The sequence below is a fragment of the Myxine glutinosa genome, chromosome 5, assembly GCF_964187855.1.
Source record: "Myxine glutinosa chromosome 5, kmMyxGlut1.1, whole genome shotgun sequence".
NCBI lineage: Eukaryota > Metazoa > Chordata > Myxini > Myxiniformes > Myxinidae > Myxine > Myxine glutinosa.
The window spans coordinates 151,519,696-151,547,080 of NC_136265.1; the positions used below are offsets into that span (position 1 = coordinate 151,519,696).

The 27,385-nt window shown below is 48.4% G+C and overlaps 1 protein-coding gene across 3 annotated transcripts in view; it reads right to left on the reverse strand.

Moving 5' to 3' along the window:
- Window positions 1-27,385, reverse strand: part of KIF26B (kinesin family member 26B) — a 227,281-nt gene that overhangs the window by 141,543 nt on the left and 58,353 nt on the right. The window contains exon 1 of one of the 3 annotated variants that reach the window (XM_078778867.1): window positions 4,410-4,447. The exons of the other annotated variants lie outside the window; for them this stretch is intronic. The gene's annotated coding sequence lies outside the window, so the exon portion shown is untranslated. Of the gene's footprint in view, window positions 1-4,409; window positions 4,448-27,385 lie in introns of those variants that run through there. 3 annotated transcript variants of the gene reach the window in all.

Below are 27,385 nucleotides of genomic sequence, written 5' to 3' on the forward strand. Positions count from 1 at the left end.
AGGGCTCGGCCAGAGCGTCCGGGCATGCCCGCTCTCGCTTTTCCAGTGCTCGTCCAGAGCGCCCGGGCACGCCCAGCCTCGACTTGCCAGGCCGCAGCCAAACACGCCCGGGCAGGTCCAGACTCGCCTTTCCAAGGCTCGCCCTTGACACCCGGGCATGCCCGGTATAGCTTTTGCCGGGCAAACTTCCCGACATAAATGTGTATATATATTGCTGCCCGATAAACGGGCTTGTCAGAATACCTGAGCTGTTTTGTTTCAATAAAGCAACTCGGACGAATTCCGTCTTTGGTCGCGTCACTTCTTTCGACTCGCGTTGGAGCGCAGTTCCTTCACCATGATGATTATCTCTAGTGATTCTAACATTTTTTAATTTAAAGTTTATCTTTAAGCCTAGGGTTAACAACAGAAGATAACCCATACTTCTAGTACTGATGTTGATCGTGAAATGCATATCCATTCAGCAGTCATCGCTGATCAATTTTTGACAAAGAAATTCCATTCAATTTGACGGCCTTTCGGAAAGGCTATGTCAGGAAGTAAAAGAAGGAAGTAAAAACATGGAAGGTCCCAATGAATTCTTCCTTTTTAAAATTTATTTTGTAACACTATCAGTTATATTATTATCTTCTTGTAGGGTGGACCAGGGAGAATTGTTCTGGTCCATTTATTTTGGAACCAACCGTCAAGTCCTGATGTTCGACTGGCAGGAATTTGCAATTTAGCTTGTGTGGAAGCAATACAACTTGTCTATTCTTTGTAAAAGCCGCCATGGGATATTTAACTTCCGCCAACGACCAGTCCTGGCAGACTAGACCTCAGCTTAATGCCAATCCGAGGGTTGGCGCGCACATTGATTGATTGTGTGTATATGATCAGAGGCTCCCAGGGAAATGCAATAGTTCATTTAATTCCACAATTTTCAAGGCAGGGGAAAAAAGGAGTGCTCTCATTCCCTAATGTTCTCATTTGCAATGGTTTCCCCCATTTATGGATTAAGTTGACCTTCGGATTAAGTTAACCAATGACCTATGTATCACCACTCAAATGAACCAGGATCAAATTCAACACAAGAGATGACAATTGGGGAAAGATAACTAGACGATAGCTCGGGCCAGTTTGATAGGCCTGGTTTTTTTAAGTTTCCCCAACAACAGTTGGCTTTGTTCTCATATGTTACAAACATATCTAACAGCCATAGCAGCTGTGTCACCAAAATGGACACAGGGATGTTGCCTTGGAAAATTCTCAAACTCCCTAAGACATGTGGTTAAATTATTAAGGGGTGAGAACTGGGGAAGAAGGGGGGCATGAGTGACCGTGATGAGTTATAAGCATTGACCTTTGCATCACCACTCAAATACTCTAACTGGCACCAGCTTGCAATGGCTTCCCTTGGCATTAATGTGATAAATAAATAATGCATGTTTTCTATCTTCTTTCTCCGAGACATCACTGACGATCAATGCTCCTTATTATGCAACGTCCGCTTCCGTATTGACATCTTGTTACCATTCTTTTCAGATCAGTGCTACGGTCATAAATCATGGCCCAAACTGTCCACTGTGGGCCATTACCATTACGCTAACTTACATTTGATTACTCACTGACTTTTACACTCCCGGACATCTTGGGTCATAAATTACAATGCAGGTGCTCGATTACACGTGCAAAAGGAGCCAAAGTGTGGTGCTCAACTGATCCTTTTAAAGGACTACTCCTGCATTCATAAAACGATGATTATCCCAAGCCAGATCCAGCAAATACATGTTGGTAGCACTTTGTGACATTTATCAAAAGTAAGGATGTTGGAAAATGAAAATTCTTATTTCAGAATTGATGGACATGAATTGTGTGACAACTACTGGGCTTTGTCAAAACGAGGGGAAATATTGAAAATATAGTTATGCAATAATTTCTTCTTATGATCATGTAGACACTATACCTGTATGTCAGGTACTTGCCTTGATCTTGGCTGCAGCATTTTTGGTTGCTTGGCTGCATCATTTTCTGGGGGTGCGGCTGTGCCACTGATGCAAAGCCCCTTACAAACTAGCTGGTACTCATTTTGCAGACCACAGAAGGATGGCAAGCTGAGTTGACCCACCTGATGCGAACTCAACAACACGACAGGAACTTGAAACTCAAGACCCTAGGATTTTAAGGCAGCCACCTTAACCGTTTAAGCCAACACCAGGCTCGTCAAGTGATGATCGAGAGCCACGTGATTGCAGAGTCAGTGAGTGGCTTCATTTAATTGTACAAAGGACCTCATCAATCTCCTCTGCACAGTCTTGCATTATATGTGGGACTGGCTCATCGTATCCACAAGAACATTCTGGGCCTTCAGTTGGGCTTCCACTTGTGTACATGGTGAGTAGTTCTTGCATGTCCAGTTCGCAGTCAGTTGAGAGCATCTCACTGGCATCTGGATGGATCAACACATGGGGGCTTCTGGGTGACGTCTGAGATCAGCTGGCTATTTCAAACTCATGTATTTTCCCACTGCTAGTGCCACAACTCCTGGTTATTGTCCCCCGTCGCACCGTGGAGCGAAAGGGGGACTACGGGTTTCCCCTCTGTCCGTGCATGCGTGCGGGCGTGCGTAAGCGAAGGACCGCCTTCGAATTTGGTTTGTGGGTGCAACCCACGTCAAAATACAAGATGGCGGCCGCCATGTATGTCTGATGCCATGTATGTCTGAACCTTGTGAGCGAAATATCTTGAAAAATAAGCGAAGTACCAACTTCTAATCTGGTGTGTGGGTGTATCTCGGCATAAGGAAGAACGCTATTGAAAATTGGGTCGCCAAGTCAAAATCCAAGATGGCCGCCTTGCGTCTTCCACTTTGTCAACTCGCATCACTTCACCGACGGGGGACCTAGGCGTAACGCTTGTTCATGTTGGCTCTTCCCATTCCACAAATGCAGAAAGGCTTTTGTGACTTCATTTGAGATTCTGGAGGGTTCACTAGTTATCCACGAATATGCAGGTTAACATTGGGGTCTCTCCGGAGGTATTCTTGTGTTAGTGTTTGCCTGTGAATGCCTGGGCAAGTGATCTTGGTCAGCAATGGTAGCCACTTCAGGGTGTCAGAGATAATTCTCAATGCAGAGTTCAGAATAGGCATTTCATATGACTGCTCCCAGCCCAGACATGTACACAGTATTCCACAATAGGAGAGATGGAAAATGGCAAATCGGAGGTCAGAGTACTGTTTTTTTCCATGAGCAGATGCTGGTGCAGTAATCGCATGGTTGTTTGACAGGGAAGGAGTTTCGCTGTCTTGAAAAGGAGCTCATGTCTCCAAACTGTGTCAAAGGCCACTGACGCATCTATTAAGGCAACGCCATTCTTGAGAGAATGTTGGTATCCAGCTTAAATATAGAATGCTAATATCAGGACCTGATTAACACAGCTTTACAAAAAAAAACAAAAAAAAAAAACACAGCTTTACAGTGATGCAATAAATAGTCAGGAAAGAGTTGTACAGGGTCCGCCAAAAGTCATCACTGTTTTTTTGTATTGTAATAGGGGGGAGGGCTGGGTGGGGAGGGGAGAGGGAGAGGAAAGCAAGGGGAGGTGGGGGGGGGGGGAAGAGGGAGAGGGAAATGGAAGGTAGGAGAGGGTATGGTAGGGCAGGGGTGGGTAGGGAAAAGGGAGGAGAGGGAGAGGGAATGGAGAGGTGGTGGGAGGGGGAGAGAAGGGGAGGGAGCAAGGGGAGGAGGAGGGAAGGGGGGGGTGAGGAATGGGTGAGGGAGGAATGGTAACAGGCAGGCGAGTGAAGGGTGGAGAGTAGTGAGAGGAAGGGAGTGAGTGGGGAGAGGAAAGTGAAGGTAGAGAGGAGTGAGGGAGGGAGGAGAGGAGGAGTGAAAAGATTGAGGGGCTTGAGGAGAGTGATGAGAGAGAAGTGAGGAGTGAGGAGAGAGGAGAGTGAGGTGGAGAGGAGTGAGCGTTGGAGAGGTCTATGGTGGAGGCACGACTGTGGGAGCATTGCGGGCGATCCCACTCGTTAATTATTTTTTGTTTTACTCAATAAAGTTACACTTTGGGCACATTTCTTAATATTTTCTTCACTCAATATTAATTGTTGAGCAGGAGAAAAAGTTAAGTTTAATGCTATGGCAATATGGAGGAGAAAGTAGAATGTTATGATTAATGACCGCACGCACACGCGCACACGCGCGCACACACACACACACACACACACACACACACACACACACACACACACACACACACACACACACACACACACACACACACACCTCTCGTATGAGCACTTCAGTGGATCAAGGCACCATGTCCTGTTCCGTGTTCGAAGTACCGATGCGGTAAAGCATAAACACGCGTAAAGTACCGTACGTCCATCAAACCGACAACCCCAAAGCAAAGGACCAATGGTTTACCTTTAAAAAAAAGCCTTTGTTCGTCCATCGGTGTACTTTCTACTTTCTACTTTTTTAAAGGAAGGAAATTAATTAAATAGCCTGTAGGCATTGCAGGAGGAGGAGGAATTCCATTTATCTTGCCTTCCTTACTCGGAGATATCCACATGGAGTATACTTTACAGGTGCGACTGTGGATGCATTGCTGCTTGCTGGCGATCTCGCCAATTAATTATTTTTGTTTTACTCAATAAAGTTACACTTTGCATACATTCCTTAATATTTTCTTCACTCAATATAATTGTTGGAACAGTAGAAAAAGTTAAGTTTAATGCTTTGGCAATATGAATAAGGAGGAATAACAGCCTTGCTGAAAGCTGAGTAAAATAAATACACTTCGTTTTATGAATTGCAAGTGTGTTAAATTAAGGGAATGGGATCCGATCCTCAAATCCGAATCCAGATTTCGATTATACGATTTAATTATTCCGTGATATACACTTAGTTATAAGAATCACTAATGTGTTGAATTTTGTCAGATTTCAATGACTAGTACATCCATTCCCTCTGGGAGGGACACAAAGGGTCATTCCTCTATTGGGTATATAGATTACATTAGATCTAGGATTGGGCCTCAATAATATCAGAGGGCAAGGACAGGGAGGTGGTGTTCATTTACCAAGTTTCTTGTAGAGTGCTCGCCAAGTGGATTAAGCATTCGAGCAAGGACTCCATTCAAAACCGTTGATAAGGAACGGCTGGCTTGGCAAGCGCTAGCTATAGCTGCTTAGTAACTAAATACACCCCGGGTTTCCTCCCTTTCAGTTTCGTGTTAAACAACAGTAGCGACTGTTTCAAAATGTAATCATATGTGTTTGTGGTTTATAATATTTTTCCTTCTGGTAGGGGCTGGTGCTCCCAAGAAAACAACACAATAAGACGTTTCTACACGTCTGCATGGCGTTTGTTCATGGAGGAGAAACCTCTTTGGGAGACGTGATATTATTAGTATTAATATTGTTTTGTAATAACATTGATATTATGCTTATATATTTCGTGTTGTTGTTACATTTGTTATTAGAAGCGTCCTTGGGAAAACGCCACGGTAAAGCTATCTTAACATGGATATACACCTCAAAATGCAACCCCCTTGGCGGGGAAATCCCCCTTTGGGAGGGTGGCAAATGAAATCGGTACAACCTTCATTGTGTGACCCTTGGTCCTCCTGTCCAGTTAGGTTGAGATTGGATAAGTAACGACCAAATATATCGCGGTCAAAATCATCAGACAGACACCAAATTGCACATTTTAGTATGATATGCTTTAATTACTTCATGAGAGTATATCGTGTTTCCAAGGCAAGGCACATTTGAATAGGCCGAAACACAATGGCGACGTAAGAACCCAACGATGTGCCAGTGCGCTGACCAAGATGGTGGACCACAATTTTGGTAAGGCTTTTTGGGTTTTTGGACAGAAGCATTTTTTGGTTATTTTATTTTTATTTTTCGGGGTTTTAACACCCAAACACCCAGTTTTCATTCTTCCAAACCCTTGGAGTTCCTATGGTATGCAGGCAAAGTTTGGGTTCGCTTGGTTTAATGGTTTTGGAGTTATGGATGGGGGAGAATAACACACAAACACACACACACACACACACACACACACACACACACACACACACACTTTTATTACCTCCACCACCGAAGGTGGATGCAGGTTATGCTTCACCCCTGTCTGTTTGTTTATTTGTCTGTATGTCTGTCTGTATGTCTGTGAACAAGATATCTCAAAAAATTGTGGACGGATTTGGACGAAATTTGGCAGAGATGTAGTGTATGTGACAAGGAGGAAATTGATTAGATATTGGTGAAGATCCAGATTCGGATCCGGCTAGTAGAATTTTTTTATGTAATTCTTCACCATTGAGAGAAAGGGCCAAAACGATACATAGCAGGATATCTCAAAAAGTTACGGACGGATTCAGACGGAACTTGGTGGACAGGTTGGGTGTGCGATAAGGACAAATAATTAGATTTTGGTGAAGATCTGAATATGGATTCGGATACGAGAATTATTTAATTTGTAAGTGATTCTTCACCATTGAGAGATCAGGCGAAAAGCGATATATACCATGATATTTCAAACAGTTATGGACGAGTTATGACTAAACTTAGTGGATGAGTTGGGTAGGTGACAAGAACAAGCCGATTCGATTTTGGTTCAGGTCCGAATCCAGATCCGGCCTATCAGTGGGATACTGTTACATATCTATGTGAATTAATATTCAGATCTTGGCTTATCACGGTGTAGTCGAGTAAGGGTTGTTGTGGTTGGAGGGTCAGGAGCCTTTCTGGAAAAAGAGACAGGAAACGGAAGAGGAAACACACGAGGTCAAGAGAAGCGACGAGAAATCTTCCTCCTCGCCCCGGGACGACAACAGGTGGAATCGACCTTGCGCTGCGCGGAAAACAGAGGCGTTCCGAAACCTGTCAGGCGAGAGGAATTCCCGGGGACGGGTACCTGCCCGGTGGGGACGTCAAGTTGACGTGGGGCCGTGCCTCGACCCCGCGTCGGGAATCGTTCGCGGCACCGTCCAAACAGACGCGTGCGGGTCGCACGTTGGGGCCTAACGCGCCTTGCAAGCGGCGTGGGGTTTGGCTTGCTCTACCGTATCCACTGCGCGTGGCCACGAGGGGCTGCCGCCACGGTGCCTGGTACGATACCGGCCCGGTGGAGAAACGTCCACCCGGGGTTCGTTCTACCGCCCGAGTGCGGTGACGGCGACCATCATCTTGGTCAAGAGGGGCCCAGAGACATTGTGCGGGACCGAGACCAAAAGGGTTTCGTGAGTACTCACCGGGACACACATGTATAAGATGGCCATCTTAATCATAGGGAATTGATTGTGAATTGGGAATTGGTGAGGATTATGTGTTGTTGATTGCTCGGGGAAAATCTCCGTGGTTGTGTCATTGAAATATTGTTGATGGTTGTGTCATTGAAATTGTTTGGTATCATTACCATTGGAAATATATGCTTGAACGTCAGTTGTCTCTTGGGTGAAATTCATATGGCTTGCGTGGCGAAAGCGCATATATAGTACAGCTTTCTGGCGAAGTTCCTCTCACGGTCCGGGGGTCACTGAGACCAGGTATTCACCGAGGGGACCACGTAACAGAATTGGGGGCTCGTCCAAATTACGATTCGCAATTGGGTCTACGTCCGGGATCTAAAAGAGTATTTGTATAAAATAATAAAATAATATTTTTATTAATTAAAATTTATTAATTAAGTATTAATTGGTAAATTTTTGGGAAATTGGGGTAAAGTCTTGGGGGAAGGTTAACAGGTGTTAACGATAGTCACCATGGCGTTTGTGGCACAGAACTTTGCGGTAACACCGAGTGAGGCACAGTTCCGAGCGTTACTAAAGTCGGACCTCTTGAAATTGGCCAAACATTTTAACTTGGAGGTCCGAACTAATTTGAGGAAGGCAGAGTTGCAGACCACGGTGATACAGTCTATGGTGGGATTAGGAACATGGGACGAGTTAGCCTGGGAGTGGCTACCCGAAGAACCAGAAGACGTTGAGCTCCGGAAACTGGAGTTGCAATTACGGAGCCAGGAACGGATTAAAGAAGAAGAAAGGAAAGCAGAAAAGGAAAGAGCAGAAGAAGAAAGGAGAGGGGAACGAGAACTCCAGGAAAGGTTAGAAAGGATGAAAACAAGGGAACTCGAAGCAGAGGAGAGAAAAGCGGAAAGGGAATTAAAGGAACGTGACATGGAGCTTCAGCAAGAAATTAAATTCAAGGAGCTGGAGTTAATGAGAGAACGGGGAGAGGCACCACCCTTGCTGACGGGGTCGACACCTTACCAGAGAACCTGGGATGTGGGCAGACATGTGAGGCTGGTTCCACCGTTCAGTGAAAAGGAAGTAGCGAGATTTTTTCCACACTTTGAGAAAGTGGCTCGACAATTAAACTGGCCGGAGGAGGCCTGGACCATACTCGTGCAAAGTGTGCTGGTGGGAAAAGCTCAAGAGATTTATTCGGCGCTACCAATGGACCAATGTGCAGATTATGAGGTACTGAAGAAGCACATCCTCAAAGCCTATGAGTTGGTTCCGGAAGCTTACAGGCAAAAATTCAGGAATGCCAGGAAGAGGGAGGGTGAGACCCATGTGGAGTTTGCCAGAGTGAAAGAAAACATGTTTGATCGGTGGTGTGAGTCAAAAGGAGTCGGGAAAGACTTCGAAACATTGCGTGACTTGATCCTGGTGGAGGAATTTCAGCAGTGTGTCCACGAGGACATCAAAGTGTACCTGCAGGAAAAGAAAGTACCAAAGTTGTGGGACGCGGCCCCCATGGCAGATGATTATGCCTTAACCCACCGAATAGGGGTCCACGAACCTAACTCCTCGCCTAGATCTCCGCAGGGGAGGTGGGGAACAGCAGGTGCGGAGAACGACAATACATGGCGGCGACCTCGAGAGGATTATGGGGACAACGCGGATACCCCACCTGGTCGAAATCAGAGGGATGCGGGCCCAAGACAAACTTATATTTCGGGGGGCCCAAGGCAGACCACGAGTTTTTCCTCCGGGCCTACTTGCGCTTTTTGCAAGAAACCGGGACACTTGATGTCCAGTTGTTACCGCATGCAAAGGGACAACCCAGAGCGGAGTCCGACTATTACCACTCCGAATGCGATGGCTAGCGTAAGAAATCGCCATCAAAAGGGTTACCAACCATTTATTTCAGAGGGGTTTGTGTCACGGGATGGAGCCTCGACTAACCGGAAACCGGTTAGGATATTGAGGGACACAGGGGCACATCAATCTTTAATGCTTGAAGGCATTTTGCCATGGTCCGAGGAGACGGCAACGGGGGATAGTGTTCGTTTACAGGGGATCGGGGGCGGTGTTAGTGCTCCCCTTCATGTCATCCATTTGGAGTCCGATTTGGTGTCAGGACCGGTCACCGTCGGTTTACAAGCCACGCTTCCTGTAGAGGGTGTATCTGTGGTTATCGGGAATGATTTGGCCGGGGGTCAAGTTTATGGTAACCTGAGGGTTGGTCAAGAGCCCAGCAGGGAAAATAACACCACCCCAGCTCGGGATGGCGACAAAAGTGCCAAGTTATTTGTAGGGGGACTGAACTTCAAAACAGAGGAAGAAGTTCTGACCTCTGTCTTCAACAGATATGGGCCGCTGGTGGACGTGCGGTTGGTAAGAGACTGGGAAACGCAACAGTCCAGAGGGTTCGGCTTTGTCACGTTTGCCAGCACAAAAGACGCCAGAGAGGCAGAGAAGAATTGGAATGGCAAGGATTTGGAGGGTCGGACCATAACAGTAGGGAAGGCATTTCGTAGGCGTCGAGAGGTCTACAGGAGAGGACAACTGGGCGGTAGTTTTGGTGGTGGCCGCAATCAATATTATTATGGAGGCTCCCTGAGTTACGGCAGCTCCCGAAGGAAGGATTGGCAAAGTAGTGGCCGAGAAGGAGACCGCTATTCATGGGACTACAGGGACAAGGGGTCCCACCATAATTATTAGGGAAGTTCTGAGAAGTTGAAGCACTGAATGCGGCGGAGCCGCCGAGCCAAGATTCCTACACGGATTAACCGTGATCGCCGTTCCTAAAGGCGTCCATGTAGGGAACTTTCATACACGGACTAACCGTGAACTCCACGTTCCTCAAGGCGCCCATGTAGAGAACTTTCCTGCACGGACTAACCGTGAACTCCACGTTCCTAAAGGCATCCCTGTAGTGAATACTCAGCTTGGCCTCCCGGAAAAAGTGTTATCAAGTTGCTTAACTTTGGATCTTTGATCAACCCATTAACCTTCATTCACAAGAAACTGACAGTCAAAGTCAGAGGGTCAGGAGATGGAGTTTGGCTTGGCAGGAGTCCAACGGGAAATTGAACATGTAAAGGGCAGGGACAAGGTCGCGGCTGGTGCTTTGTCCAGAGTGAATTACCTTGGAAAATCTCTGGGGGTTTTGTGAAAAATTGTTGCTTTATTTTTGAGTTGTGATAATTGTTGCCCAGGGGAACTGATGAGTTGGGGGTTGAGTTATCTGGTTTATTTATCCAAGTTGGCCGGCCACGAAAGTTTTCGCTGGGGTCAAACTTTCTTTCTTGAAGGGGGGGAGTGTTACATATCTATGTGAATTAATATTCAGATCTTGGCTTATCACGGTGTAGTCGAGTAAGGGTTGTTGTGGTTGGAGGGTCAGGAGCCTTTCTGGAAAAAGAGACAGGAAACGGAAGAGGAAACACACGAGGTCAAGAGAAGCGACGAGAAATCTTCCTCCTCGCCCCGGGACGACAAAAGGTGGAATCGACCTTGCGCTGCGCGGAAAACAGAGGCGTTCCGAAACCTGTCAGGCGAGAGGAATTCCCGGGGACGGGTACCTGCCCGGTGGGGACGTCAAGTTGACGTGGGGCCGTGCCTCGACCCCGCGTCGGGAATCGTTCGCGGCACCGTCCAAACAGACGCGTGCGGGTCGCACGTTGGGGCCTAACGCGCCTTGCAAGCGGCGTGGGGTTTGGCTTGCTCTACCGTATCCGCTGCGCGTGGCCACGAGGGGCTGCCGCCACGGTGCCTGGTACGATACCGGCCCGGTGGAGAAACGTCCACCCGGGGTTCGTTCTACCGCCCGAGTGCGGTGACGGCGACCATCATCTTGGTCAAGAGGGGCCCAGAGACATTGTGCGGGACCGAGACCAAAAGGGTTTCGTGAGTACTCACCGGGACACACATGTATAAGATGGCCATCTTAATCATAGGGAATTGATTGTGAATTGGGAATTGGTGAGGATTATGTGTTGTTGATTGCTCGGGGAAAATCTCCGTGGTTGTGTCATTGAAATATTGTTGATGGTTGTGTCATTGAAATTGTTTGGTATCATTACCATTGGAAATATATCCTTGAACGTCAGTTGTCTCTTGGGTGAAATTCATATGGCTTGCGTGGCGAAAGCGCATATATAGTACAGCTTTCTGGCGAAGTTCCTCTCACGGTCCGGGGGTCACTGAGACCAGGTATTCACCGAGGGGACCACGTAACAGATACCAAACATAAACTTCAGCCTGGCGGATGTATGTGCTCCACCGAGTGCCGTTCTAGTTGTTAAAGATTCAGTACAACATACTTCTTATTTCCTACATTGCTGTTTGAAGTACAGTCACGACTTTTGGCGGACCCTGTACAATTTGTCCACTTGATTGGTTTTGATCACATTAGTTCAGCTGTAAAGCACAGAACAGGTGGAGACTACGATAGGGTTGTCGTCTTCCAGCCCGGACAATTAATGTAACATTCACATGAACTTGTTACTACGGTATGATGGGGGAAGAACAAACCTTTATAAAGGAGTTGGTAATATGATGATATGTAGCATTGAAATGCGGTGCTACGCACACAACTTGCTTGCCAAAAAGGTAGGCCACAACGCGTTGGATAATCAAAAGAGTCTTTATTAGTAAAGCTCAAACTGTAGCACTGGGAGGGCTCGAGCTTGGAGCCCGCATATATGTGCCGGGGCCACGCCTAGTACCCGGGCGTGGCCGATCGGTCGATAGGCGTGGCATGCCTTCCAGTTCCCCGCCTGGACGTTCACGCCACCTGCTGGTGCGTTGAATTTGTGTCCTCTTGCTTGTGTCCGCCACACGCGCCCACCCAGAATTCCCGCGCACCTGAAGGGTGAGTTTGCGGGGAAGCCGGATGACCCGGCCGAAACGCCCCCTGGCGATGGGTACCGGTCTGGGGGGTGGCGGGACGGCGGGGCTGGGGGGTGCCGGGGGACCGACCGCCGGGGGGCGGCCTCGACGCGGAGGCAGAGCCGCTGGCGGGGGGTGGTCTGGATCGAGGTGGGCCGGCTTGAGGCGGTCCACGGAAATGCGATCCGGGGCACCGCCGATGTCGACCGTGAAAAATTTGTCCCCGGTCTCCAACACGCGGAAGGGCCCGTCGTACGGGGGCCGTAGCGGTGCCCGGTGGGCGTCGTGCCGGATGAACACGTACTTGGCCGTGCGAAGCTCCGGGGCGACGTGGGAAGGCGGGCAACCGTGGTGTGCCGTTGGCACCGGGGCGAACATCCGGGCGGTCTCCTGAAGGGCGGAGCACTGTTGTGCCGCGGACCAAGGTAGCCGTGTAGTCAGGGATAAATTCACCCGGTACCGCAGTGGTTGCCTGAAGACCAGCTCCGCCGAGGATGCGCGCAGGTTGTCCTTGGGCGCCGTCCTGAGGCCCAGCAGGACCCAGGGGAGTCTGTCGACCCAGCCGCCGTCGCAGAGGCTGGCCCTGGGCGCAGCCTTCATGGAGCGATGAAAGCGCTCGCACAGGCCATTGGCCTGGGGGTGGTAGGCCGTGGTGCGGTGTAGTTTCACCCCGAGCCCTTGCGCCACCATGGCCCAGAGCTCCGAGGTGAACTGGGGGCCGCAGTCGGACGAGATGTCCGAGGGGGCACCGAACCGGGCAACCCAAGTGGCGATAAAGGCTTGCGCAACCTCAGCCGCAGACGTCGCCACCAATGGGACAGCCTCCGGCCACCGTGTGGTGCGGTCGACCATGGTGAGGAGGTGGGTTAACCCTCGCGAGGGGGGCAGAGGTCCCACCAAGTCGACGTGCACGTGGTCGAACCGCCGCTCGGGCACCGTGAACGGGGCCAACGGTGCCTGAGTGTGGCGGTGGACCTTTGCGTGCTGGCACGCGAGGCACGTCCTGGCCCAGTCGCGGACGTCCTTCCGGAGGCCATGCCAGACGAACTTTGCCCCGACGAGTTTCTGGGATGCCCTCGCGCCAGGGTGGGACAGGCCATGGATGGCGTCGAACACCGGGTGCTGCCAGCCAGCGGGCATGATGGGGCGAGGCCGGCCAAGGGAGACGTCGCATAGGAGGGCCGTGCCCACGACGTCGAACGGCACCTCGGTGACGCGGAGGCCCGTGATGGCGGTCCGCAAGGCCTGGACGCTGGGGTCGGCGGTCTGGGCCTCCGACATCCGGGCATAGTCGACCCCGAGGTGGACCGCGTGCACGGCGGACCGGGAAAGGCAATCTGCCACCGGGTTGTCCTTACCCGCCACGTGACGGATGTCCGTCGTGTACTCGGACACGGCAGAGAGGTGGCGCTGCTGCCGTGCCGACCATGGCTCGGCGACCTTGGCCATCGCGAACACAAGGGGCTTGTGGTCAACGAAGGCCGTGAACGGGCGGCCCTCCAGCAGATGGCGGAAGTGTCGGACCGCCAGGTGGAGCCCGAGCAACTCACGGTCGAAGGTGCTGTACCGGCGTTCGTGCGGGCGAAGCTGCCGGCTGAAAAACGCCAGCGGTTGCCAAGCACCACGCACCCATTGCTCGTGCACCGCGCCCACCGCGTAATCCGACGCGTCGGTGGTGAGGGCGATCGGTGCATCCGGCGCCGGGTGCGCCAGCATGGTGGCGTCGGCCAGAGCCAGCTTTGCGCCTGTGAACGCCGCGGCCATCGGCTCCGACCATGCGATGTCACCTTTGGCCGGCTTGCCCCGGAGGGCCTCGTGCAAGGGGCGGAGGAGCTGGGCGACATGGGGCACGAAGTGGTGGTAAAAATTCACCATGCCCAGGAACTCCTGGAGCCCCTTGACCGTGCAGGGCCGCGGGAAATCCCTGACCGCCTCCACCTTGGCCGGTAGCGGGACGGCCCCGTGCTTGGTGATGCGGTGCCCCAAGAGGTCGTTGGTGGTGACACCGAAACGGCACTTGGCAGGGTTGATGATTAAGCCATGCTGGCCCAGGCGTTCGAACAGCGTGCGGAGGTGGAGCAGGTGGTCTTCCCGGGACGCGCTCGCGACTAGGATGTTATCCAGGTAGACGAACAGGAAAGGTAAGTCGCGCAAGACGCTATCCATAAGCCGCTGGAACGCCTGAGCCGCATTCTTCAACCCGAAGGACATCCTCAGAAATTCGAAGAGGCCGAAAGGAGTGTTATCGGCCGTCTTCGGGACGTCGACCGGTTGGACGGGGACCTGATGGTAGCCCCGGATGAGGTCCACCTTCGAAAACACGGTCATGTTGGCCAACCGGGCGGAAAGGTCCTGAATGTGCGGGACCGGGTAGCGGTCGGGGGTGGTGGCATCGTTGAGCCGGCGGTAGTCCCCGCACGGCCACCATCCCCCACCGGGTTTTGGCACGATGTGCAGCGGGGAAGCCCAAGCGCTGTTGGAGCGCCGTACGATCCCCAGCCGCTTAAGCGTGGCAAACTCCGTTTTCGCCACGGCGAGCTTCGTGGGCTCGAGTCGGCGTGCCCGGGCATAGACCGGCGGCCCGACCGTGGGGGTGTGATGCTCCACCCCGTGTTTCATGGCCACCGCTGAAAAGGTGGGCCGCGTGAGGGTCGGGAAACTAGCGAGGAGGCGGGTAAAGTCGTCCGCTGCCGGAAGCGTGCAAACTAAACTCGCCGGGACGGAACCCTCCAGCAAGCCGCTTGGCAAGCAGCTCGGTGAGCCGCTCAGTGAGCCGCTCAACGAGCTGCTCAGCGAACAAGTGAGCGAGCTAAAGGTATCTGCCTGGACGAGCCGTTTGTGCTTTACGTCGACCAACAACCCATTCGCACATAGGAAGTCCGCACCGAGCAATGCCATCGGCACGCTGGCGGTCACGAACGACCATTGAAAGCGTTGCCCGCCGAACCGCAGGGATAGGCAGCGCTTCCCGAATGTGCGGATGGGTGTACCGTTGGCGGCAAGCAACGCGGGGCCCCGGCCCGCGGTTCGCTTGTCGGACGTGTAGGCTGGGATGACGCTTACCTGCGCTCCTGTATCGCAGAGGAAACGGCGCCCGGACAAGGTGTCCGTCATAAAGAGGAGGCTGCCGCAATGGCCGACGCTCAGGGCCGCTAATGAGCGCCGGCTTGGTAGTTTCCCGACTTGTCAAACGAGCACGGCGGGCAACACTTCTTAGCCTTGTGGCCGAACCTTGTGTGGTAAGAGCACCAGGCTTGCGGCGGCGGGGGCTTCGGCGGCCGCGGTTTTCTCGGCGGTGGTGGTGGTGGGCGGGGCGCGGCAGCGGCCACGAGGGACGCAGCAGCATCAGCCTTGGGATCCACGACGGCCGCACCGTAACCCGACCGCGCGTCGCAAGCCGCGAAGAACTTGTCGGCGTCTGTAGCCAGGGCGTGGGGTTCTTTTATTTTGGAACCGGCCAGCGCGAGGCGTACCTGTGCGAGTAGCTGGCGTAGGAAGAGCGCCCGAAATAAGACATCCGGGGCTTGGTCACCCAGCAACGACAGCATATGATCCATCCGCACGGATGGTCGTGTGTCGCCGAGTTCGGGAAGGTCCAGGAGGCGGTCGGCCCGTTCGATCTCCGAGAGGCCGAACGTGGCGACGAGGAGACGTTTGAGCGCCCCGTACTTGTGGTCGACCGGCGGGTGCCGCAGGATGGACATGACTCGGGCGGCAGTGCCGGGCCCGAAGCAAGGCGAACGCCGTGGTAGTAACGGGTCTCATCCGCCGTTATGCCTCGAAGCTGAAATTGTGCTTCGGCCTGCACGAACCACACATCGGCCTGTGCTTCCCAAAACTCTGGGAGTTTTACAGTGACGGCGTTGTTGGCCATGGCGCGTTCGGTGGACAGCAACGGCTGAACCAATCGGGGTCACCAGTGAAGTGCGGTGCTAGGCACACAACTTGCTTGCCAAAAAGGTAGGCCACAATGCGTTGGATAATCAAAAGAGTCTTTATTAGTAAAGCTCAATCTGTAGCACTGGGCGGGCTCGAGCTTGGAGCCCGCATATATGTGCCGGGGCCATGCCTAGTACCCGGGCGTGGCCGATCGGTCGATAGGCGGGGCATGCCTTCCAGTTCCCCGCCTGGATGTTCGCGCCACCTGCTGGTGCGTTGAATTCGTGTCCTCTTGCTTGTGTCCGCCACAGCATACTCTTTACACAGTTTGTGTGCTGCCGAGGTAGCTTCCTGAGCAAGGGTACACTGGGTGGTTTGCCAATGCCTTCCCAGCAGTATTGATGGCAGGAATTTGGGATTTGGCCATAGTGTTGGCGATAGCTTGCCTACTCTTTGCAAAGGACACGATGGGGTCTTTCATGTCCACCAACTAATGCCGGCAGATATATGGGACAAGTTTACCATCATCTCGAGAGACCTTAACTTTTAATTGATTTAACTTTTTAACTTTTAACTTTTAATTTAAGCACTCCAGGAAGTTAACCTTTAAGGCTAATGTGCAATAACGATACTAATATAGTTAACGGAAGTAATGGCAAGCTCCTGATTTACAGTATATGATGGAAAGGAAGAGACCTCCACCTAAAATTACATGGCAACAAAAACTACACAAAGCAGTTCAGAAAAAGCAATTTAAATTAAACCCTCAAAGAGGAATGTTTAAAAGTCTGAATTACAAGCCAAATGTATCACTTCCTCTTGTATCACTATCAGTCACTTCCTCTTGTCAATACATGGGTGTGCAACTATTACTCAAATACTATAACAACAACAACAACAATGGTCCATCAATTTCATCATGTAGGAAGAGATTTCATTGCTATATTTGAACAACTTAGGGCACAGCCCGAGCAAATTCCACTTTAACAATATTGGGTGATGTTCGACAGCGGAAGCTCATGACGGAGACGTTACAAGTTTATGAAAAACGGTGTGTGCCACAGAGCAACCATATGAACCACCTTTGGAGGCCATTTTTCCGCACAGAGCAGGGGTTGGCCTTTTTTGGGCACCGTGGTCCCCTTTTTGAAGCAATGTTTTATGGCCGGATGACCTTCCTGCCGCCAACCCTGTTAGTCGCCTTTTGTGACACACAGGGAATTACCAGTGAACTGGTACTCAATTTGCCGACCTCAGAAGGATGACAGGCTGAGTCAACCCCCCTGGTGTTAATTGAGCGATCGACCAGGATTCGAACCCAGGATCCTAGGATCCCAAGCCGGCACCCTAACCGCTAAGCTAACACCAGGCTACCCACAGAGCAACCATATACTAGACGATAACACAAAGTCTTAAAACATAGAAAACCCTCCACTTCTCATGGTATACATCCACGAGGTAGCCGATGTTTAAGCACGTTTTGACAATTACCTCCCTCGCTGTCGAGGAACTGCTATTGTTACGACGCCTTCGTAAAATTCAACTCATCACCATCAGCAGAACTAGGCCGCCATGATGGATTTCCACGCTGTTGGACAGTTCAGCCAACCTTCCCTGCATGGAGATGGAGGCAGGCCGCAGCCTTCCTCCTGCCACACTGGTTCTCAATATGCCCAGGGGAATCCACCAGGCCTCATCTTGTCTGTCAACAGGTCAGCTGACTGTACAATCCTTAGTCTTGATGCTCAGCGGCATTTGCCTCTATAATCGTGGCAAACGTGGGCAATAATGTTGGCACAACAGCCCAGATCACACTACCTTGAGATGTGCACATTGTAAAATGTAGTAGTAGGGGGAGCTTGCAGACAGTTTGTGTAATTGTTTCTCTTAAATGTTGAACAGAAGGTGTTTCTACCCTGACTTCAATATTGCACTTTTGTGTGCAACGACGATGTAAGAAGAGACAGAAATTATAGCTGATGCACCTGATCAGCTAGGTAACGAATGCTTGCAGTAGGGAGCCTTGTTAGACCACAACAGCAGAGCCTTCACGAATGCATGATCAATGGAGGCATTTATAGCGTGTATATTAAACACCCACTGCCAGGTTCACAGGGTTTGTTGGAGGTAACTACCGGGAAGCATACTGGCCGGGAAAATGTGGGGCAGGAGGAGGTCACCCTTTGCAAAATGGCATGAAGTATGGCAGAACCCTGTGGAACCTCACCTGATGGACGGGTAGAAAGCTACGACGACGCAATCCCGAGGGCAAAAGCAAAGAATTCATCTTAATGACTTGGCCCCAGTTAAAAAGCAATTACTGCAGCAATTACCCGATTCATTCAAGCACAGGCGACATGTACAGAGTGTTGTCATTAAGGGGAAAGCAGGAACTCTGGGTCTCCCCATTCGCTCGTGATACCCGCGTTACAAAAGGGACTGACCCTTTATATCTAGGCACATTTCAAAAGGTTTTCATATTGTACGAAGGCTCTCGGGTCATGTTAACTCAATTACTTCCACCTTACCCTGCTGCTCCCCAAATACTTCACCCACTAAACATCAACCTACATGTGTCCTCCTTCTAAGCGCGCTCATTAAATAAGGAGAAGAATGAATGGTTCGTCGAAAATCCTGCTGGTGACTCCAGGAAAGTTGCAATGAAACTGCACTGCTCCCAACGCAATGAGCAGGACGATGACCTACACCCACACTAAGTATACAGGAATTGCCGAAAGGGCAAAACTGAGCTACTGCCATGGCTTTTCCAGTCGGTTAAACCCTATTTGGTGTTAATTCTCTGGAAGACTCAGACACTCAAAGCACATGTGAAAAATTTACAAACACAAGTCCATTTGCAGAATTAATCAGCTGAATAGTGCAAAAGTCTTCTTGCACTCCTTCCTGTTCTTGCTCTCATTATGCTCGCTAAAATAGCAAAGTATATTCTAAACAAGGTTCCATCCTGATGGAATTTTGCAAAATCGTAGAGATCATTCTGAATTAAAGAATACAATATGCCATTATACAATTGGACAATAGATACACAATGTAACTAGAATGGCACTCACTAGAGAGCGCATCTCTGCCAGGCTGAACAGTTTATGTTTTGCATCCCAATGATAGGCCGGATCTGGATTTGGACCTGAACCAAAATCTAATCGGTATGGTATGGTCGCCTAACCAACTTATCCACCAAATTTTGTCGTAAGCCATCCACAACTTTTGAAATATCATGCTATTTGTACATTTTGGCTCTATCATTCAATGGTCAAGAATAACATCAAAAAAAAAATGAAAAAATTCTCGTATCTGGATTCCTGGTGTTGGCTTAGCGGTTAGGGTACCGGCTTGGGATCCTAGAATCCTGAGTTCGAATCCCGGTCGATCGCTAAATTAACACCAGGGGGGTTGACTCAGCCTGTCATCCTTGCGAGGTCGGCAAATTGAGTACCAGCTTGCTGGGATGAATGATCACGGTGTGTACCCCGGTTTAGAATAGGTACACCGTATCCCTGCACATCGTAAGAGGCGACCAAGGGTTGGCGTCAGGAAGGGCATCCGGCCATAAAAACATTGCCTCAGACAGGGAACCATGATTGTCATGGGGCCCGCAAGGCTAACCCCCGCTCTAGCGGGGAAAATGGCCTTAAAACGATCATTCATTCATTCATTCTTCCTTGTCACTCTCCCAACCTGTCCACAAGGTTTCGAGCGAATCCATTAATACATTTTTGAGATATTGTGCTATATATTGTTTTCGGCCCCTATCCCTCAATGGTGAAGATTCACTTTAAAAACTCTCGTATCCGGATCCAGATTCCAATCCTGACCAAAAATGTGTGTTGCTGACCTTGGCTAGTCACCTCGACGCACAAAAAAATTCAGAAGGATTGCTTGAAAACTATGGCCAAAAATCTGGCGACAACAGACAAACAGACACTATGGAACGCCATACTTGGCAAAAATATTGCTTGCCAAGTAACACACAGGGGTGAAAACATAACCTCGGTAACCTTCGGTGGTGGAGGTAAAAACGACAGCACCAACAACAACCACAACTATGTGTAACAAAACAAGACCGAAAGTCTAACAGCGGTGTAGCTGGGCTTGTTTGATACTTTAGCCGAAGATAGACGTAATGACGTAGCGTGACACAAAACTGCTGCTAATTTAATATATAGAAGATGTATTTTACCCTCTAGTAACTTTCCAGTCACTAGAAGGGATTAGTGTTACGATTACATTTACTATAATATATTAACGTTACGTTATCATTATTCCGAAAATGATATTACCATAAAAAAAAACCGAGGCAAATTCCTTATTTCCACGGTTACACCGCTTATCATCGATTCATGAACCATACACCGCTTCAATCCATTAACGTTCCATTCACGACATTGGGATTAAAGTGTTATGGTCAAATTTACTATATTATTATTATTATTACAAAAACGATACTACTGAAACGATACACTACTGTATTAAGAAACCTGGGCTTAATTTGTTTGAAGCGGTCCGAAGGTGAGGAAGGTGAGGCATGAAGCCTAAGGCGTATACATACCGTATTGTTGGAAGAGCCGTAATGCCGATGCTTTCGATATCTGATTGTCATTTTAACAATCCGTTTGTTTGCGTTTCACACTGAATGAAAAAGGTAAAGGTAGAGCATGGCGATTATGATATATGACAGGTTCAACGATATGTTTGGCCTGAACGAAATTGGAATTAAAATGGCGGTGCGAGGAGTCAGCCGCCGTATCACCGTAATGACATCAGACATCATCACATCACCTTGTCATGTGACCAGATCCTCAGCTCTGATTGGTATACGTTTGAGGGGACATACTGACGGACAAACACTGTTCTAGACAACTTTGCCCTATGGGCTACGCCATAAAAATTGTCTTTCTTGTGTATCACTTCGTTTTACATCTTCATTGAGACTCTCAGATATGCAATGTACTGTATTTGTGAAGTACAACATGCTGTCTTTTTTGTGAAGTACAGCGAAGCGAAGTGATGGATAGGTACACCTCGTATACATAAAGTCAAATACAAATTGCTCTCCTGAGAAGGAAAATAATTTGTAACATGACCTAAACGTATGGAGACAAACAGCTAAAGAAATGGGATGAGGGAATTAAAAAGCAGGTAAAGAGAGAACCAGACATGTTGGAAGGAAATGGAGAAGTGGAAGAGAAGAAGCCCATAAAAAAATTAATGGATTGGACAACCACTTTATGCCATCAGAGCCTCGGGGTGGATTAAACACTGCTGTGGAAGGATAAAGCGAGGTTCTTTTCTTGTCTGTCATGCTCAAAAGCACCGGTGATTACAGGTGGATTCAAAGGTTCTGAAGGACGTGAGCCTTTGGGAGAGTTAGCTTGGTAAGGGTTGCTAAATCCTCCCACGCAAACAATACGCTTGGGCCATCCGTCTCAAACAAATCCATTCTCTGCAACTGGAAGTCCTCCATTGACCCCTTATCAAATGTTTGCACGATGTATTTCAATCTATGAACTATGCTCATTGCCTGGTGGAACCAGATTGCAATAACAAGTCTAATTAAGTACTAATAAATTGCCTTTTGCTTGCCTCCCTATACAGCAATCTAATGATGCTTCTCTCTGAAAGGCTTGCTGACACAAAGGCTAAATTAACACAAACAATTACAACATTAAAACAAGAAAGAGCAATCAGAGATTGCAAACTGCCAGGACGTGTTTTTAGTGGTTTTTGAGGCTTTTGTGTTAAAACAAATGTGGCGGCCGAACCACGTGACCGATGACGTCATCATTTTTTTTCACCACCAATTTATCCCTAGATGATGCTCAAGAAATTTCATCTTGATCGGATAAAGTTTTGTACTTGTGGAATTATGACGTCATAATGGAGGCACCTGTGACATCATCATTAACCCTTTGAGTACGGGATTTTTTTTTGATACAAATACCCCCGGTACGGGATTAATTTGGCATTACGAGAATGCAACCACGTACTGACGATCTATTTATAGGTATAGTCGATGACGTGTAGTAACGTCATCCGTACACAAAACTTTTTTGCGGGTTGCGGCACTGGACGTCATCCGTACTCAAAGGGTTAACAGATGTTATTCCCCATGAAGAGTTTTTTACAACGAGCCATGTCTCAATTTTTTTTCTATTCAGCACTTTCGGAGATATAGAGGTGCAAAGTTTTTGGGTTTTTCCATGATGGCACCCATACCACGTGACCTATGACGTCATAATTATCATTAAAATTTTATACAGGTGGAGGTGCACCTTTGGTGAAAATTTCCCGTCAATCGGACCAACGGTTGCAAAGAAAATCATACTTATTCTGTGCGGACAAACAGACAAACAGACAAACGGACAAACGGACTCAAATGCAATACCCTCTCCTCTGGTGATGGAAATAATGTGATATCCCTCCCAGCAGCCTATTTAAATCCAATACATGAAGCAAGGCCTCACTCTACTTGGGTTGAGAAGTGCTTGGCAATCACTTCACTTGTCAGATGCAGGTTTACTAGAGTGAGCATCCATGGGAATCGAACGCATCACGCAGCCTTAAACAATTATTTAAAACACTCAACCCAAAAATGTTCAGCTAATCAACCAAATAGGTAGCTCTTTAAAAATGACGCAAGTTTACAAAACAAGTTGGTGAAGTAATGAAGCAAAAGAGTTATGAAAGTTTTTATTTATTTATTATAGAGGTATCGAGGCTAATGGAAGAGTATGATGGATCAACAGATAAACTGGGGCGAAGGTAGAGCAGTGGGACAAGAGAAAATTGACGTGCCCCAGCACAAAGATAGGAATTGTAAGAGAAGGGTGTTAACAGGGTATCGGCAGGTGTAAGAAAGCTCAGGTGTGGAAATGGGAGAGATCACGAGGTGACTGTGACTGTCGGCAGTAGACTTGAAATGCTGTCGGGAAGAGCTCGAGACTTAATGGCATCAGGAAGATATTTCCACAGGTAAGAAAGGATTGAAATAATGGAGGTGAGCATTGAGTTTAGTTTGGGGAGGGTAACAAGGAAAGGGTTTCTGGCAGAATGCGTATGACTTTTGAGGGGCAAGAGCTGGGAAGAGAGGTGGGGTGGAGGCGGAACAGGAGGAGCAAGAAACCAACCTGCTTAACCCCAACGAGAAGTAGGACGTAGACTGTCCCACCATCTTACACACACCTTCCTTAATGGAAAACATACACATTGTATCCAACCCACTGCATATTTCTCTGCTCCTGAAAACATACCCACTCAAGACACGACTCTGGGGGTGCGGCCTCTTACCTACTCCAACACATGTTCATGGAGATTTAGACAGTGCCTAAACAAACTGCCCTCGTCTTGCTGATGGCACAAAGATGAACTTCCGCTTCATCACTACAGTCCAGCAGATACGTAACTTTTTTTGGAAATTTAGCTTTATAGGCAATCTTTGACAGGATGCTGCGGAGATAGCACACTTGCCTTTTAGCTGCCCCTTCTGGGTTCGATTCCCAGATTTCACTCGAAACCATCTGATTTGTGCTTCACAGACAGAGTGTCACATCATTGAGTGCCTAGTCTGTCCAGCCATCCCCTAGTACCTGTGGGTGGACGTTCACGATCCCAGTGTCGATCGATGAAGAGTAGGTGAGGTATCACCACCTCCCTGGCCAAATTCCAAATTCTGCCCACACCTACAAGGGGCAATGCATCAGTGGCAGAACCTCGACTCTTAGAAAATGGTGCTTTCCTGCGTAGCAGAACTCAGCTCAGGTTAGAAGGATGTGAGATGGATTAGAACGCTTCAATGTTCCGGCCAGGCTATTTTACCATGGCACTCTGCCATACCACTCCAATCATTGCAAGGCCAAGCCCGTTTCATACCATTCCCCATAAATCAGCAACATGCCTTAATAAACCACTGTAATGACGCCATAAAACATATACATGGACTAATTGAGTGAGAGGAATGGTCATTGCAACATTGTGCGATAAAGACAGGGAAAAAACCTGTTTCTTTTTGTAATAGATCGAGTGTACAGAGAGCTTCGCACATCTGCCAGTATTCGTTGGTGGCCGATAAAGATCCCATGGTCTCCTTCGCAAAGAATAGGCGAGCTATCGCCAGCACCAGGACCAAATTCCAAATTGCTGCCCTAACCAGCAGAGGGCATTGCAACAGTGGCACAGCCATATTTGTGTGTTTCTTTTTTGTTTGACCTCCATGCATCCCTGAACCAGTGTACAGAATGAGTTGAAAACTGCAAGTTGTACTCGGGGTGTGCTCAGGTGGGTTTTAAGCAGTAAAAGGATACGTAGCAGATATCACGTGGATTTCAGGGTGGGGAAGGACCCCAATTCTCTCTTTGTAGATCTGTATCATATAGTGCCACCTTGTGAGGGTGGGGTCGTTGGGCAACACCACCTGAACCAATGATGTGATCTCGACCTCTGTTGGTAACTCCAGACTGTCTGACTGTATCTCACCATTTTGCACATAATTCCTGAAAAATCCTGGAGAGCACTAGCCCGCTGGAGCCCTGAGCACCATATAAACGTACTCATCTGTGGCCATCTACAAATTGTGTACGCAAGTTCATAATGCTTACGGATTGCAAGTCCATTAACAATTCCATTTTTCACATATGCAGAAGGACACGATGATGTTGCACGAGATGTCTACACAGCCCTGGCAGATCATTAGCATGGACGTATGTATTGAAGTACATGGGGGAAAGACTTCATCCTGATGGTTGATATCATAACTCTAACTTCTTGGAAGTTGAGCTACTTCCAGACCTATCTGCTGAGACAACAATCAGGCGACGCAAGACGCAGTTCGCACGTCACAGTCAACCGGACCATGTGATCTCTGAGAATGAATGAATGAATGAATGATCGTTTTAAGGCCATTTTCCCCGCTAGAGCGGGGGTTGGCCTTGCGGGCCCCATGACAATCATGGTTCCCTGTTTGAGGCAATGTTTTTATGGCCGGATGCCCTTCCTGACGCCATGGGAATCTTCTGAGAATGAGTCTTAATTTGCTTGCGAGCAATTCAGACACTTTGCCATCTAATGGGATTTGAGCATCTCACCACCTCTCCATGATCCTCAAAAGCCAACAGCAAAGCTGAGTTTGCCATCAAAATTATAAAGAACCTGTGCAAGAAGGGTATATGTGATGGATGGCAATGATACCTGGAAGGGCATATTCCAGTGGAGGAACACACCAACAGGGGGCATGGAGTAGGAGTTAATTCAAGTAAGCCTTGTCACACATCTGACAACATCCGGGTCCGAGGTGACCCCGGATATTCATGCACAGAGTATTACAGTGCAGTATTAAGAGCAAGCAAACACCTGTAACAGTAGGGAGAACTTCTGATTTGAGTGAAAAGGTTCTGGGCTTTTCGTGGCTACAATAAACTTATCAGATCATTCGCAATCTTTGTCATCGATTAATTCAAACATCAAAACATGACAGTGACAAGGTAAGGTTTGTCCACATTGGGCGTATATTGCCTATGGATTTCCAAGATGGTAGTTGGTACTAAACAGTTCATTCTGATGAATCAGAGAGTACAGCTTCAGGTAGTGTACCATGTGTTAAAACAGAGCTGGTTGTATCAGAAGTGAGTCCAGAAGGATTGTAGAATTCAAATAAGTCAGAGGAAGACAAATGTACAAATTGAAGGTGTTGAGAGTGAAAGTGCATGTCGTGTACATGTTGAAAAGTGCTGCCTGTAACATGCAAGCTAGAGTGGGAGTCTCTTCCAAACCGCCAGAGTGAACTGAACATGTCTGGCGTATATCTAAAGCTAGATAGCACACTTTCTAATGGTCGCTGCCTACACGACACCATCTCTGTCCTGCACTTCCGCTGTTTGGAGCAGAGAAGTCACCTCCCCCCTGCACCTGCAACCACTCATCTCAACACTCTTTCCTTTCTCTTTCCTGTCGTGTTGTTCTTTTAATCATTTTCTTCTTCTTTTAATCATATCCTCTGGATTTAAATGCTCTTGGGGATTTAAAAGTCTTGCAAAGATTTTTAAAATTATAACTGTTTTCATTGCCTGCTTGCATCTTTCCTTGCATATTTACTTACTTCCACTGTTTAGAGCCATGAAGTTCCCCTCCCACACCACTTCCCTCTTCTCTATTGTGCTATTTATTTTCCTTCTTCTTTTAATCATATTCTGTTCATTTAAATGCTCTTGGTTATTTTAAAGTCGGACAAAGCTTTTTAATTTGTTCCCATTTTAAAAAAAAATTTCAATATTGTACACCGCTCCTTTCATATTCTAGTGTGGTATGAAGTGTAATCCCGTGCGATTTGCGTGCTAAAATTGATTTTTTTGCATTGTTGGATTAATTTGAGGTCAAAATATTGAAAAAGAATGGGGTTCAAATTTTCCGACCCCCGGACCCCCTTTTATGGGGTGTTTTGTTTCCAGTGACCCCCAGGACTGACCATGCGACTTTCTCCCCTAACAACTGAGAGATTTTATCGATCTCGGGGTCGTTAGAGAGGTTTTCGATGACGCTAAATCCATTTATGATACTTTCGAAGCGACCGGAAGTGGCGATCCCCGACTTCCGGTTAGGTTCCATGCCAAGGTCAAGGTCATTTCGAAGGTAGCAATAAACTTAGGCATGTAATACCTCTTTTTTATGGTTTTCAGGCACAGGAAGACGTTTGGTGCAGTTATTTTTGCGATCTAGATGCCCTGTCGCGAGATAAGGACAAAAAAATATTGGTAAAATGCTCAAGGCTTTTTTTTTGTTTGTTTTTCAGAAAGAAGGCTGACAGAGACTAGTACAAAACCATCTAGAGGTCATGTCTGAGAAGAACAGCGTGTGCATCATCTGCAATGAGGGAGCTACATCAAAGAAGAGACTGATAAACAATCCTGATATGATTGGCGAACTTATTTATTGTGCTAACGAGCGACTGTCTTTGGGTCAGGGTGATATTAAACGACTTACAGATCGGTTAGCTAGCTTAGGTGAATCTGAACGGAAATCAGTATGGTATCATAGCGAATGTCGAAAACCCATCATCAACACAAGCATGATTGAACGGCTAAGGGTTAAACGAGTCCGGTTTGATTCTCCTGCATGCCCTGCGCGTGGGCCTGGACGACCTTCCAGTGTGGCTGACTCTACCCGACCTAAAATAACAAAAACCATCCCGAAGGAAAAGGTGTGTCTGTTCTCGTCATGTAGCTTTTGTTCTAATAACATATCAGAACCTCTCCATCGCGTTTACTCTGACAAGATGGGTGAAAACTTCCTCGAGATAAAGCTCAAGACTCAGGATGACCGCATCAGAACTTGCGTGTCCGAGTTAGAAGACGCTGGGGATGCCTCTGCTCTTGAAAAATAC